Genomic DNA, 13,732 nt, shown 5'->3' with positions numbered 1-13,732 from the left:
CACCTCCCAATTCTGTTCCCATCTTTCCCAGAACTCCACGTTTGAATCCCTCCAGTTAGGTTACCATCCCTGTGACAGTATTGAAACAGTTTTATTAAAGTCACAAATGATATCCTGTGTGACTGTGACAAATATAAACTTTACTTCTTCATCCTTCTTGATGTGTCTGCAACATTGACCACATATCCTCTTCTAAATCGTCTCTACTTCCGTCCACTTGGGTGATCTTTCTCATCTGGTTCTATTCTTACCTATCTGATTATAGCCAGAGATTCAACGCAACAGCTTGTCCTCTGCTCCTGCTTTTTTCCTTGGTGTCTCCCAAAGATCTACCCTTGGCTCCCTCTTATTTCTCATCCACATGCTGCCCCTCACTAACATCATCCTAAAGCATTACGTTAGTTTTCATATGTACGCTGCTGACACCCAGCTTGACCTCACTACTACCTCTCTTGACTTCTGCACCATTGCTAAACTATCAGGCTGCTTTTCCGGCATCCAATACTGGCTGAGCAGAAATTTCCTCCAATTAAATATTGGGAGGACTAAAGAAATCGTTTTTGGCCCCCAACTCTAAACTCTGTTCCCTAGCTACTGGCTCCATCCTTTTCCCTGGCCACAGTCTAAGGCTAAACCAGTCTGTTTGCAACCTTGGTGTCACGTTAAACTCCGAGATAAGCTTCTGACTTCATATTTGTGCCATTCACTAAGACCTCCGTAATATCACCCAACTTTGCCCGTGTCTTAATTTATCAGCTGCTGAAACCCTTATTCATGCCTTTGTTACCTCTAGACATGACTATTCCAACACGCTAGGCTGGTCTCCCACATTCTACCCTTTGTAAACTTGAGGCCATCCAAAACTCTGCTGCCAGTGTCTTAACTCGCATCATATCACAGTACCCTATTACCCCTGTGCTTGTGACCTAAATTGGCTCCTGGTCAAGCAACATCTTGATTTTAAAATTTTTATCCTTGTTTTCAGATTCCTAAGTGGCCTAGCCCCTCCCTAACTCTGTAATCTCCTCCATTCCCCAACCCTCCCAGATATCTACAATCCTCTAATTCTGGCCCCTTAGCATTCCAGATTTTGAAATGTTTTGAAAGTCTAAGATATGGAACGCTTCACGAATTTGCGTGTCATCCTTGCGCAGGGGCCATGCTAATCTTCTCTGTATCGTTCCAATTTTAGTATATGTGCTGCCAAAGCGAGCACATTCCAGATTTTGATATCTCCATTGGTCACCATGCCTTCAATTACCTTGGCTCCCAATGTCTCTCTATCTCACTTTCCTCATTGAAAACACTCCTTAACACCTACCTCTTTAACAGAGCTTTTGGTCCTCTAACCTCATATCTCCTTTTGTGGATCGGTGTTACATTTTGTTTCTTAAATCTGCTGTGAAGCATCTTGAGACATTTTAGAGTTGACATATTGGAGTCCAAAATAAGAATTTTAAACTGAAACAAAGCCAGTTATGTCAGGTATGAGAGGAGAGTTAGCTAAGGTTGATTGGGTAAATAAACTAAAAGGCATGGCGGTAAAGAAACATTGGAAAACATTTAAAGAAATGATTCAAAAAGTGCAACAAAAATACGTTCCATTAGAAAACAAAAACTCATTGAGGAAGATCCATTTGTGGCTTACTAGGGAGGTTACAGATCATATTGAGTTAAAAGAAGAGCCTTATATTGTTGCGAAGAATAGTTGTAAGCCTGAAGGTTGGGAGGGTTTTAGAAACCAGCAAAGGATGACAAAAATGTTGTTAAGGGAAAGAATAGAATGGCAGTAAACTAGCCAGTAATGTAAAAAATGGATTGTAAGACCTTTTACAAGTATATAAAATAAGTGGAGAGCAGCTGAAATAAACATTGGTCTCTTAGTGGTAAAGACAGGAGAAATTATCATGGAGAATGTGAAAATGGCAGAAATGTTGAACTTATATGATTTGTGCCTGTTTTCTCAGTGAGGCACTTGAGATAATTTAATATCAGCAGAGAAAAATTATTAGAGACACTTGGGGGGACTAAAAGCCGACAAATTTGCAGGTCCTCGTCCTACATCATGGGTTCTAAAAGATGTAGTTGCAGAGATAGTGGATGCACTGGTTATGATTTTGCAAAAATTCTCTAGATTCTAGAATGGTCCCTGAGGTTTGGAAGTTAACAAATGTAACACAGCTACTCAACAAAGGAGAGAGAAACAAAATGGGCAATTACAAACTAGTTAGTCTAACATCAGTCTTCAGGAAAATGCTGCAATCTATTGTTAAGGACAATACAGTTAAAAGAATCATAGTGTGATCAGACAAAGTCAGCATGGTTTTATAAATTTGACAAATTTTATTATTTTTTTGAGATCGTTACTGGTAAGGTCAATAAAGGAGAGCCAATGGATGTAGTATTCCAAAAGGCATTTGATAAGGTGCCGCGCAAAAGGTCAATACACAAGATAAGGGCTCATGGACTTGGGGGGGTAATATATTAGCATGGCTGGAAGATTGGTTACCAGACAGGAAGCAAAGAGTAGGGACAAAGGGGCATTTTCAAGTTGGCAATCTGTAACTAGGTGGGTGCTGCAAGGATTAGTGTTGGGGCCTCAGTTGTTTACAATCTGTATTAATAACTTAGAAAAAGAGACCAAGAATAATAGCCCAGATCTTCTGAGGAGCGGCAGTCATCGTCGGATTTCTGCTCTAACTCGACGCTGCTCCGCATTTCTTCTGGGCCCTTCTGAGCATGGCTTTCTCAGAAATGCTGAGGGCAGTGTCCCTTGGAGAGCTCTGCAGCAGAAGAGAGTCAGGGGAAGACAGGACACATTCCCTTTTTACAACACTAGCTGCCACATGGTAATTTTGAAGGTCCAGTTTGAATGTTAGTGAATGGCTGAATGGGTGAGTGGATGAATGAGCGAATGGGTAAGTTGGGTGAGGCAGCTGGATGAGGTGGCAGATTGGTCAGGGGGATAGTCGGGTGGTCAGTGTGACTGATTTTGGGACCAGTTCTTGAGTTAGCCAGGTGTTAGACTAGGTTTTAATTTGTCTAACGTTTCCTGGGCAACTACCCAGATAAGTACTGTGCAACTGCCCCAAGTCTCTGACTTTAACTCTGAGTCGGAGACATTTGCGAAGGGTCCCGGGTGAAGGGGAATTGTCCATCGGAAGTTGAAGCTTCCCGGGCAATTCCCTTGTAGGTCATCGTGTCAGGACTTCCATAGGGTTCAGACGCGCATCTCAGACATATGTCTGATCTCTGATGATCCAGAGACCAGAAGGTTTGGGGCCAATGTATCCAAATTTGCTCATGGTACAAAGCTCGGCGAGAATATAAGCTGTGAGGAGGACTGCAAAGAGATATAAACAGGTTAAGTGATTGGGCAACAAGGTGGCAGAAATATAATGTAGAGATTATTCATTTTGGTAGTAAGAATAATAGTTATATAGAATTTACAGCACAAAAATGGGTTGTACAGCCCAATTGATTAGTGCTGGGATTTATGCTCCACACAAGCCTCCTTCTATCCTTCTTCAAATAAACAGAAGGGTGAAAGGAATAGAAGGTTCTCTGGTTCTCCTTACAATGCATCTATGGTACTTGTCTCAGTTACTCTTTGCGGTACCGAGTTCCCCATTCTAACCACTTTCCCAAATAAATCATTTCCTCCTGAATTCCCCATTGGATTTATTAGTGTTTTTTCAGAAGAGGATGGAGAGAATGGTGGATGCAGAATTGTATTAACTTTTGTATAACCTTGTGTAAAAGGAATAGCATAGAAGTGTGCCAGAAAGTTTGGTGCCCTGATGAGCTAAACTTTAATTGCTCCTTCAGTATTCCACAGTTCCTCTTAAGAGTCTAATCTCTGAAACCTGGTGCTATAAAAATGCAGTTGGTGTGGCATTTTTCGCACAGCTGTATGCTGCTTGACAAATTGCCATATAGTATCACTCCTTTTGTTCAAATGCCTGGAATGTGGAGGAACTTGTAGGTCATGTATTTGCGCTCTTGTACTCTTTTCCCTTTTAGACGTGTAATCTTTAGTGAGTAATTGTGGTGTTCCTATATGTTTTGAAGGAACTAAAATCACACATTGCAAAGTATCTATTGTGGCTTGTTCCATAATGTAATGGACTTGTATCACTCTGTGTAAATATAATTTCTGTTTTTGTCTTCATAAGCTGATGTGTGTTGCACATATATTTTTGAAGCAGGGTGTAGTGCAATTTATTGAGATCTAACTTCAGTATCAGGCCTTCAAATGTCCATTTTAGCTGGATTTGAATAGGTTACATGCGTATGTGTACATTAATATTTTACATAATGTACATTAGTTCCAGTAGGGGGCTAGGTGACCCAATGAATAAACTTCTAGATGGTGGAATTCTAGCTTGACTGGATTGACTATTCCAGTGTAAACAAGGGTTAGTTTACCTTTCAAAGACAGAGTTTCTATATGTCCATAAACAAATGACATTCTTTTCAGCATACCCACTTAAGGGTAGTTTTCTACTGTGGATCTGAGACTTCCAGATTTGAGACTATCTGGATCAGTTACACTAAGTGTTCATTGGTAATAATAACAGAAAATTCTGGAAACACTCAGCAGGTCAGACAGTATCTGTAGCGAGAAACAGTTGACGTTTCGGGTCATACAAACTAGGAGCAGGAGTAGGCCCCTCGGCCCTTCAAGCTTGCTCCGCCATTCGATAAGATCATGGCTTGAAACCTCCCGCCTATCCCATGATGATTCTTCATCAGAACCTTTTTATTGGTGTCAACAGGATGCCCCTGAAGGCCCCAGAGTAGCCAGGCCCATGTGTAAATCTAGTAGAAGACTTGGTCCTCTTTTTTTAAATTTAAAAACATAAATACTATATTTTCATGCAAGCTCAAGAAAACCTTTTTTCCTTTTATCAAGGCCTTTGTTTGTTTTCAAACAGCAGCTTAAACCAATTATTCGCCATAAATTGTCCACTTTCTTTTAGCCTGATCAGAACTAATCACTCCTCTACTGCTACTGAGTTGCCAGATTGCTTGTCTGGCTCTCTTTCTTCCTGCACCCTGACCTCCAATCTAAACACTCTTCCAATTCACATTCTTCTCTATTCCTTTCTTGAGCTGATTGGCCAGAAGCTGGAAACTACTTGGCCCTAGCATGCTAACAGATGAGCAGGCGGGGAAACATTTTGTTACATGATTTTGTCCTTGCCCAAAAGGTGCCAGATTTCTCCCTGCTTCCCTTTATTCCCAACACTATGTTTCAGCACCCTGGTATGCATTGCCCCCATTCTGTTAGACCATGGAATCCTCTCCCAGATTTGAGTAAAAAACAATTTATTGTATTATGAGAGTCACTAATTTATGGTGACAGAATAGGTCAAATTCTGTTGCTATTGCATGGTGTTCAGTAATTTTATTGGTGTTAGAGCAGAAAGCTAGTCAAGTAAAAAATGTGCAAGATGCACCTTCAATGCAACTAAAACCTCAACAATCCCATAACTGCTCTAAAATCCACAGCCTCACCTACCCACTCCTGTTAAATTCTGCCCACCTAGCCATTGTCTGCCTTTGTGTGGAGCTTTAAAAATGTTAAGATAATATTTAAATGCATAAGTACAGAAACAGAATAGTTAGACTACTCATTCATGCTTTAAATGATAAATCATACAATCACAGAATTCAATGACCAAAACACTAGTAAAATGTCTTTTAATAAAATAGAATTAGATTTATTTGGTTGCCATAAATCAGTGGTCTTGATAACACTTTGAGATTGTATGATATAACACCTTGTTATTTTGAACTAGAGAATTATCTGACCCAGTGAGCAAGGCGGCATATCTAATGTGTAGGAACTCATGTATTTAAAATCTCGTGCCTCTTATTATCTGTCACATAATAGATGTAAAACTATCCTTATTTAGGAAAATATGAAAACTAGTTTATGATCTGTAACTTGAAATTTGCAGGCAATTTATAAGCGTTCAGTTAACTTGGGAAATTTACCAGCAACTACAATTACTTAGATTTGCCTATTTAAAGGAATAGGCTAATTTTGTTAAACATTGCAGTAACTCCAGTGAGGAGACTACTAATCAGCAATGGCACGGGGGCCTGCTTATTTTAGAACATATTCTTGTGCGGTTCTTCGTGGCTGAGGAAAAGTTTAATCTCTCCACAGAATATATGGAGCATAAAGAACTTGCATTCATAGAGCACTTTATCATATGTTCAGGATATCCCAAAGTACTTTTTAATTAGTTGGTTACTTTTAAAGTTTAGCTACTATTAGAAGAGTAAACATAGCAATTAATTTGGCACAGCAAGGCCCTAGAAGGGACAGTCAAATGATAGAATCACATGATTTGTTGCTAATGGTGTTGTTGACCCTGAGCATTGAGTTGCCCTTGCTCTTTGAATAATGTGTTGGGATCTTTTTTCCCATAGCGATCAGTGTCTTTTGGGGCTCATTGAAATCTGGAACCTCTAACAACACAGTTCTCCCAGCTGTACTGACATGTCAGCCTCGAGCTTATTCTCAAGTCTGTAGTTCTCCTTCAAAATACAACATTCTGACCCCGAGACAAGAATGCTATCAACTGAGCCAAGCTAATACAAATCTCTTAAGTACCTGTTGTTTGGCTTGCATCAGCTACTTGCCTGTTCTGTTAAATGATTTTTTAAAAAATCTGTTACATGAAAACAAATTATGACACTTTTTAATAATCAATTTAAAATGAGAAGCTTGACTGGCTAAATGCTGTGATAAAGTTAGAGTATTCAACATAAATGTGTTATACAAACTGGGTAATAAAGCAGTTGAAATGTAGCATACTATTGTGTATGATCCAGTTCCACTGTGAAGCTCTGTGCCAGGGTTTAACAGTGACTCAGGTTCACTTATAACTGTCACATAATGTGTTATTATGCATGAATGTTAGAAATGACACATAATGGGACCTTGTTTTCCGAAACGGCAGGCTATCTTGACAAATGCTAACCAATCAACATTTATATATTGCAGAACCTCTCCTTGATTGGAGTAGTTAAAAGTAAAGCTGTTTTTATATCAGCACTTCTTTAGATCAGATTTTGGGAGACTGGTGCCCATGAGCCAATTGCCAGGGCTAACACCTAATTCTGACTCCCTTACCTTGCTGGCACAATTGTTGATCCACACGAGCTGTGACTAATAGGAGCTGCTGCAAGGATCATTTCAATTGTTGATGGAGGTGAGTTTGTGTCAATGGCAGAAGTTTGCAATTTTACAATTTAGAATTTGAATATTTATAATTGAGGGAAATGTGGTAACTATTATTCTATAATTCACTCTAAGATACATTTTGCAGAAATGTTCCATATTGAATCACCTGTCAGCATACAACAGCAAAATACTACGGATGCTAGAAACCCGAAATAAAAATGAAACAAAAACAGAATATTTCCAGCATTTTCTGTTTATATTTAATTTATCAACATGTCATTTTTATCTGTCTTCAACAGACTGTCATGGAGATTATTACTGAAGAGGTAAATATTTTCAGAAAGAAGGAGAAATATAACTTGCAAATATACTCTGGGCACATGCAATTGCGTGTGGAACCAAGCAGTTTAGCATTGAGGATTATGAAGTACTTTACAGGAAATGTTAATGAGGTTAGATCAGCAAGCATATAACACATTTGATATTTTTTCAAGCTCCACATTATCAATTGACTCCAGTTGAACTGAATTAACATACAAGGAGGCACACATGAGCTTCAGTTGCAGGATGCAAGTTTTAAATTAATGCATTGAGTAAGGTGTGCCACAAATATTTTATAAGTAACCATGTGTAGCTGGGTTCTCATACACTGGTATTTTCCACCCAAGGATTAAAATTAAAAAAAATGTTATATTTGTGGTATAAATATAGTTTTGTCATATTACTAGGGGTGGGTTGAGTTCAGAGGAAAAGGGGAAAGTTGCTATATACACCTATTTTCCTTTTTTCCTGTACATACATACATATTAATCTTAAATCTCTCCTGCATTGTTTACTTCAAGATATTAGTTATTGCATTATGGACATCTTTAAATTGTTTTTGAAATGCTGAGAAAGCAGAAGTGATGTAGATATTTTATAAGCAAGCTTTGACTGAGCACAAGAATGCACATTATAGAATTAAACTTAATGAATCTTAAACAACTATAGATTCAATATATTTTTAACCTCAATGTATATGTAGAACTGACAACCAACATAAATTGTTCATACTGTTTTAATTAATTCTTTCAGCGCCAAGCTTGATTTTAAGTTAAAAATCCTCACTTGTGTATACCAGTTTCCTGTAGACTGCACTAAAAGCAATCAAAACGTGAACTGTTACTTTTCCTTTTTACTATAAAAGGACATGGAGATTAATCAGCCCTCTTTTGATGTTGTAGTGATAATGTCACTAGCATTTATCAGGGATTCTGCACACTCTTCTAATAGAAGCCTATTAATAAGTATTTTTGAAAATTGTAAAAGCTGGTTTCTCCAATACTAGTATTGTAAGCTCTGCTCTCCACTTTCTCCCAACCTGCTTTGCTATCCACTTCTAGCTCCCAATTATAGTTTCCAAGGAGATGTTCTGATTGTGCCTGCTCTGTTCTCACTATTGTCTATTCTGGCTCCAGTAAGCCGTTGTAATGGATATTTTGTTACCAGCATGTTAAATTGGTCAAATGTTTTCTGAAAAGTATGTGCACAATTCCCCATTTTTCTGAGAATTTCAATAGACAGACAGGAGAGGTGAAAAAGCCAACTGCGAGTTCATTAATCGGTAAGAGAAATCACCTTTTAAAATATCAATTTTGCACTTTTAAGAACATTATGGAATTGATAGTATGCTTAGTATTAATCTCCCATGCTGTTAATTTATTGGACCAATTCGCATTCCATGCAAAATGTTCCCCATTAATTTTTTCCCCTTGTCTCTGACTCTGATGTCTTGCACATCCTCCAAACCTTTTGTGCACTAACACCTCTTTACCCCCCCACCCCCCACCACCACATTGGTGGTCATGCCTTCAGCCATCTAGCTTTGGAATTCCCTACCTAAACCCTTCTGTTTCTCCACTTTCAATGGCTTTTTCAGATCCTTCTTAAATCCCATAATTTTGACCAAGTTTTTTGACAGCCTTTCTGATATCTCCTCCTTCAGCTCTGCGCACACTTATTTCTGATCTATACCTCTGGAGTGCCTTGAGGTGTTTTTCTATATCAGGTGTGCTACAGAAGAACAAGTGGCTGTTGTTGAAAACATCCCTCCAAGCACCTCCCCAGATTGCCATTCTTCATATGAGCTTGGACAGTGAGTGTTATAAAACCTTTGGTCTATGGGCAGCAACAGACCCCTGAGTCAGTGCTCACCTGCTAATTCACAGTGGCTCTTTTCAACAATGGTCAATGGATGCAGATCAGGCAGAAACAGTCTCACTTTTCCTCCTTCCTCCAGGAAACACTGTAACTAAATATATCCCTACTGCCACCTCCCTGATCAGTGAACTGGGCACTGATCAGGGCTAGGACCTGGGATCATCCTGCTTTGTAGGGCTTAGTACCATACCATAATTGACATTCCCAGCCCTAAGTATGCAATATAAAAGTGCCACTACTTTGTTGCATACTGGATCTTCCACATTTCTTTCAACACCTTATTGGGGGTAAAAAAAAAAATTGAAGGGTAATTTGAGTTAACTCCTGTATTTTTAAACTAAAAAGGACTCTTTCTTTCTTTCAATCTTTCTGCTATCACTTTACAAAGTCCCAAATAAATATTTCTCACATATTTGTACATTGAGTTGTGAAATGCGCTTACTCTATCTTGAAACTTTGAAATGTTGATGTCCATGAATCGCGTGGAGAAGTAAAGTTAACTTCACAATAATTCAGGCAAACCTCAGAAATCAATGAATTTGTTTTCTTTGTCCCAGCAGTTTAAGCATTTCAAAGCATCCAATGCTTAAAATTATTCAAAAAACACAACAAAATCTATTTATTATGATAAGCTTGCTTTTAACTTGATATGCCTTGCAAGTTTTTTTCCCACAATCATTTTAGGCACTTTATTTACTTACTTGGTCACCCTTATTGAAATCTCTATTTTCTATTGCCAATAGCCAGTAATATTTAGTTCCCAATCAGGCCCAGCTTGTAGCCAGGTCTCTGTCATAGCTACTACATGATATCCTTTAAGCTGTATTTATGTTTCTAACTTGTTTTGTTTCTTACGCTACGTGCATTTGTGTACAGAACATAGGAATTGTTAGATAAAGAAAGACCAATGTCTCTATGTCCATCAATTTGTCTTCTAACATCCTGCAACTTGTATGATACAATGATACTCTTTCGAGTTATCAACAGTCACAGATTGCAACTCTTTTCAAGTACAATCACAGTTCTTGGTTTCCGGGAGTGGGACGTGAACCCACAACCCTCTGATTCAAAGGTGAGGGTGCTATGAACTGAGCCACAGCTAATTGATTAAACATGGCAACCAACCTCTATCAATTAGCCTAGCATGAACTCAGACATGAGGTGAGGAGGACCCCGGAGGTGGAAAGCTTTGGGAACCATCAGTCCAAAGTCACCTCCTCCCACCTTGTTTGTTTTTTTTTGGCTTGGTGCCACCGATTAATAAGGAGCTGTTATTTGTCGTTGTGTGGAGATGGATGTGGGGATGGAAGATGTGAGGATGTCTAGCTGGCAATCATAGAAAGACAGGCTTTGTGTTCCAGCCCACCTGAAACATGAAAAGCCTTCCTGGCTTATTTTCCTGCAGCCTGCTGTTCTACAAATTGGCAGCATTGTAAACGTGCAGGGACAGACTTCTGTTTGTTCTGTTAATGAGGAGATGACCTACAACAGCCTGAAGAATATTGCTAAATGTGATTGGTCCATGGGCATCTTGAGGTTAACAGGCAGGGATAACTTCTGTCAACAGTGTTTGGAGTTTTGTAATTACATAAGAGCAAAGTTTACTTTGTCTAGAGATACAGATGTAATTAGGGCAAATATGATGCTAAAGCACCTCTTTAACTGATCAAGCTGGCCTAATGTTGATCAGCCATTGCTGTGGAAGCAGGAAGATAACTGGTATGATCCACAGAATAAGATATCATATTGACCATCTGTGCAATTTAATCTGAGCAGTCATGTACCCTGAACTCAATGTTGTAATTATATAATTTTCATATCCTGCCATATGGGTCTTGAGATATAGGCATTTGTATCATTCATTATTGTTATCACAAGAGAGTATCTTCATAATTGTAGATTATTTGGCAGCTTTCCCATCAATATCTTAACTGTAGGTAATTTGCTCACTCTGTCCCATTCCTTAGTCCTGTGCCATGCTCTGCTAAGAAACTAAAGTAGGAGGCATGCAATCATTTTACTATGGAACCAGTGTTTAACATCTGGATGGCTCAGCATTGAAGGATACACAGCTGTTCCAAATACACTCCACGTTCTTCAGTGGAAAGTAATTATGGAATTTTATTAATAGCCTGATGAAGGGATTAGTCAAAATTCTCTGGCCATTTAATGCACCCACAGATCTTCATGCTATAATAATAAACATGTCTGTGTTTCCTGATAAACAAGGAAGCTCTTGTTTGCATTATGAAACTTCAGACTCTGAGGTCAGATCCTCCAAAAGCTGGGTTGGAATGCGTAGGAAAAAAGATCACTTCCCAAACTCTCTATCCTCTATCACCTGGGATGACAAGAGCAGCAGGCACACGGCAACACCACCATCTGCAAACTCCCCTCCAAGCCAAACGCCATTCAGACTTTGAAATATACTGCCATTGTTTCACTGTTGCTCGGTCAAGATCCTGGAACTTCCAGGGGAGATGATAGTTTAGTGGTAATGTCACTGGAAAATAAAATGAAAAGTTAACCAACAAATAATATTGAAAATTATTTTGAAACCAGTGATAATGATGATCTAGTTCAATGCTACCTTTTCTCCTAAATACTGCCAAGTAAAAAGAAACTGCACACAGTTAGCAGAAGAAATTCTGTGGCGAGCACAAGGATGAAGACCAAGCTAAAAGTCTTGCTTAGAATGAGGAGCCAATTGCATTTATATTCTTGTGGGTCTGTAGTGTATTACATATGGTCTACTTATATGTGATATGCTATCAGTTAGTGCCATAATGTCGCCTGGTACAGTTGAAGGACCTTGAGCGATAAAAGTGATAGTCAAATAGTTGTGTAAAACAATCTTACACATGTGATGCAGTTTCTTAGAAAAAACAATTCAAAAATATTATTTCATTTGAACTATGGCTCAAGGCTTATTTTTATGCACTTATGACGATGACATTCTACATTTCCTTCACTGTTGGTGTAACTGTGAGCAAAACAGAAGTTGATGGTCCTTTTGAGGGTTGAAAAGAGTAGTCATCATGTCACTGTGTAGAAAATGCTTTAAAATAAATGTTGGCTTACAGTGTTAATATTTTATTTTTGGTGATTAGAATTTGTAACCGTAATTGAAGTAGAGGTCATTTTTTTTTAAAAAGGGATTATATTGTAGCTTGAAAAACAGTGATGTTAAACAATATTTCAGCATGCAGGAGAGGAAGTGAGTATACAGGGTATAATTGAATGCCAATTGTCTCTAGATTGCCAATCTTACTCGGGTATGCAATAAAATTGAAAAGCAATTCTCTCTCTTACCCCCCCCCACCCCGCCAAGATACTAAAAACAAAAAAAAAAGGTATACATTAATGTATTTATGCAGAAACAATTTGTATCACAATTCAAGACTATAGCTAATACTGGGATATCATAATCATCTCAACATACATTTTCAGTCACATTAAGCATTATAGGGTAGTGTGGAAAATTAGAAAAATTATATGGTGGCCTTTTGGTTGTTTTATGAGGTTGGATTAAGGTATACCATTGAGGCAGTGTAGAAGGAACTTTATTTTTTATCTTTGTTCTTGCTGTTCCTTGCCTGAGAGTGTTGGATGGCAAAGTCCATAGCCCAGTATCAGTGTGTAATTGCTAGTATAACTCAAAATTATTTTTGGGACGGCAGGATGGAAGGGAAGGAAGGGACCACAAATGTCATAACCAGCTAGGTAGCCTAACCTGTAAGATTGACAAGTCACTATGCGTTCTTTCCACGTCAAAACGTGACTGTAAGAATTGTAACAGGCTTGCAGTTGAGGCTTAATTCTTGAAGTAAAGTTGCTGGATTATTAAACAATTATGAAAATCTGCAAGGTATTGATATAGCTGAGAATGTACAGCTATTCAGCTGAGAGAGTTTTTCAGTGCTAGTTGTAAATCATCTAACGTCATTGGTACAAAGAAAAAAACTGCAAATGGTGAAAACATTAATTTTTTAGCATTTGCAATGTTTTTGTTTCTGCCGTTAAAATCATTGCCATTGTGTACCTGTCGTCAGGAAACTCTGTTCCTCTCCATCAGAATTCTGCCAAATAATTTATACCTAAAACATTAAACAACGTTATCACTTTTCAGTTGCTGGTAGCATTTTCATTTTAAAAAAATTATGTTCCTTACATTACAGGACTTCATATTTGTGCATGAATGAGTTAACTAGAGCTAATAGAATCTGACAAGTAGATGCTCTTAATGTATTGCTGTTTCCAATTTTTAAGTCCTTGGGGGAATGACTAATTTCTAATTTTACCTGATCATTGAAAATAAGTCACAAGCATTTT

The 13,732-nt window shown here is 38.3% G+C and overlaps 1 protein-coding gene and 1 non-coding gene across 7 annotated transcripts in view; one reads left to right on the top strand and one right to left on the bottom strand.

The window, feature by feature from the left end:
* The window catches only part of LOC144684620 (rab effector Noc2-like), a 246,783-nt gene that overhangs the window by 13,744 nt on the left and 219,307 nt on the right, over nt 1-13,732 (top strand). The window contains exon 1 of one of the 6 annotated variants that reach the window (XM_078548638.1): nt 3,969-3,981. The exons of 2 other annotated variants lie outside the window; for them this stretch is intronic. The gene's annotated coding sequence lies outside the window, so the exon portion shown is untranslated. Of the gene's footprint in view, nt 1-3,968; nt 3,982-4,032; nt 4,144-7,084; nt 7,230-13,732 lie in introns of those variants that run through there. 3 more of the 6 variants (XM_078548637.1, XM_078548635.1, XM_078548636.1) reach the window with 3 other exon arrangements.
* On the bottom strand, nt 1,110-1,216 carry LOC144685169 (U6 spliceosomal RNA). The gene has a single exon (XR_013577668.1). It is a non-coding gene; the product is annotated as a U6 spliceosomal RNA (small nuclear RNA).

Source organism: Cetorhinus maximus, chromosome 9 (assembly GCF_964194155.1).
Source record: "Cetorhinus maximus chromosome 9, sCetMax3.hap1.1, whole genome shotgun sequence".
In the NCBI taxonomy this organism is placed as follows: Eukaryota; Metazoa; Chordata; class Chondrichthyes; order Lamniformes; family Cetorhinidae; genus Cetorhinus; species Cetorhinus maximus.
This window is presented reverse-complemented; position numbering and strand designations above follow the sequence as displayed.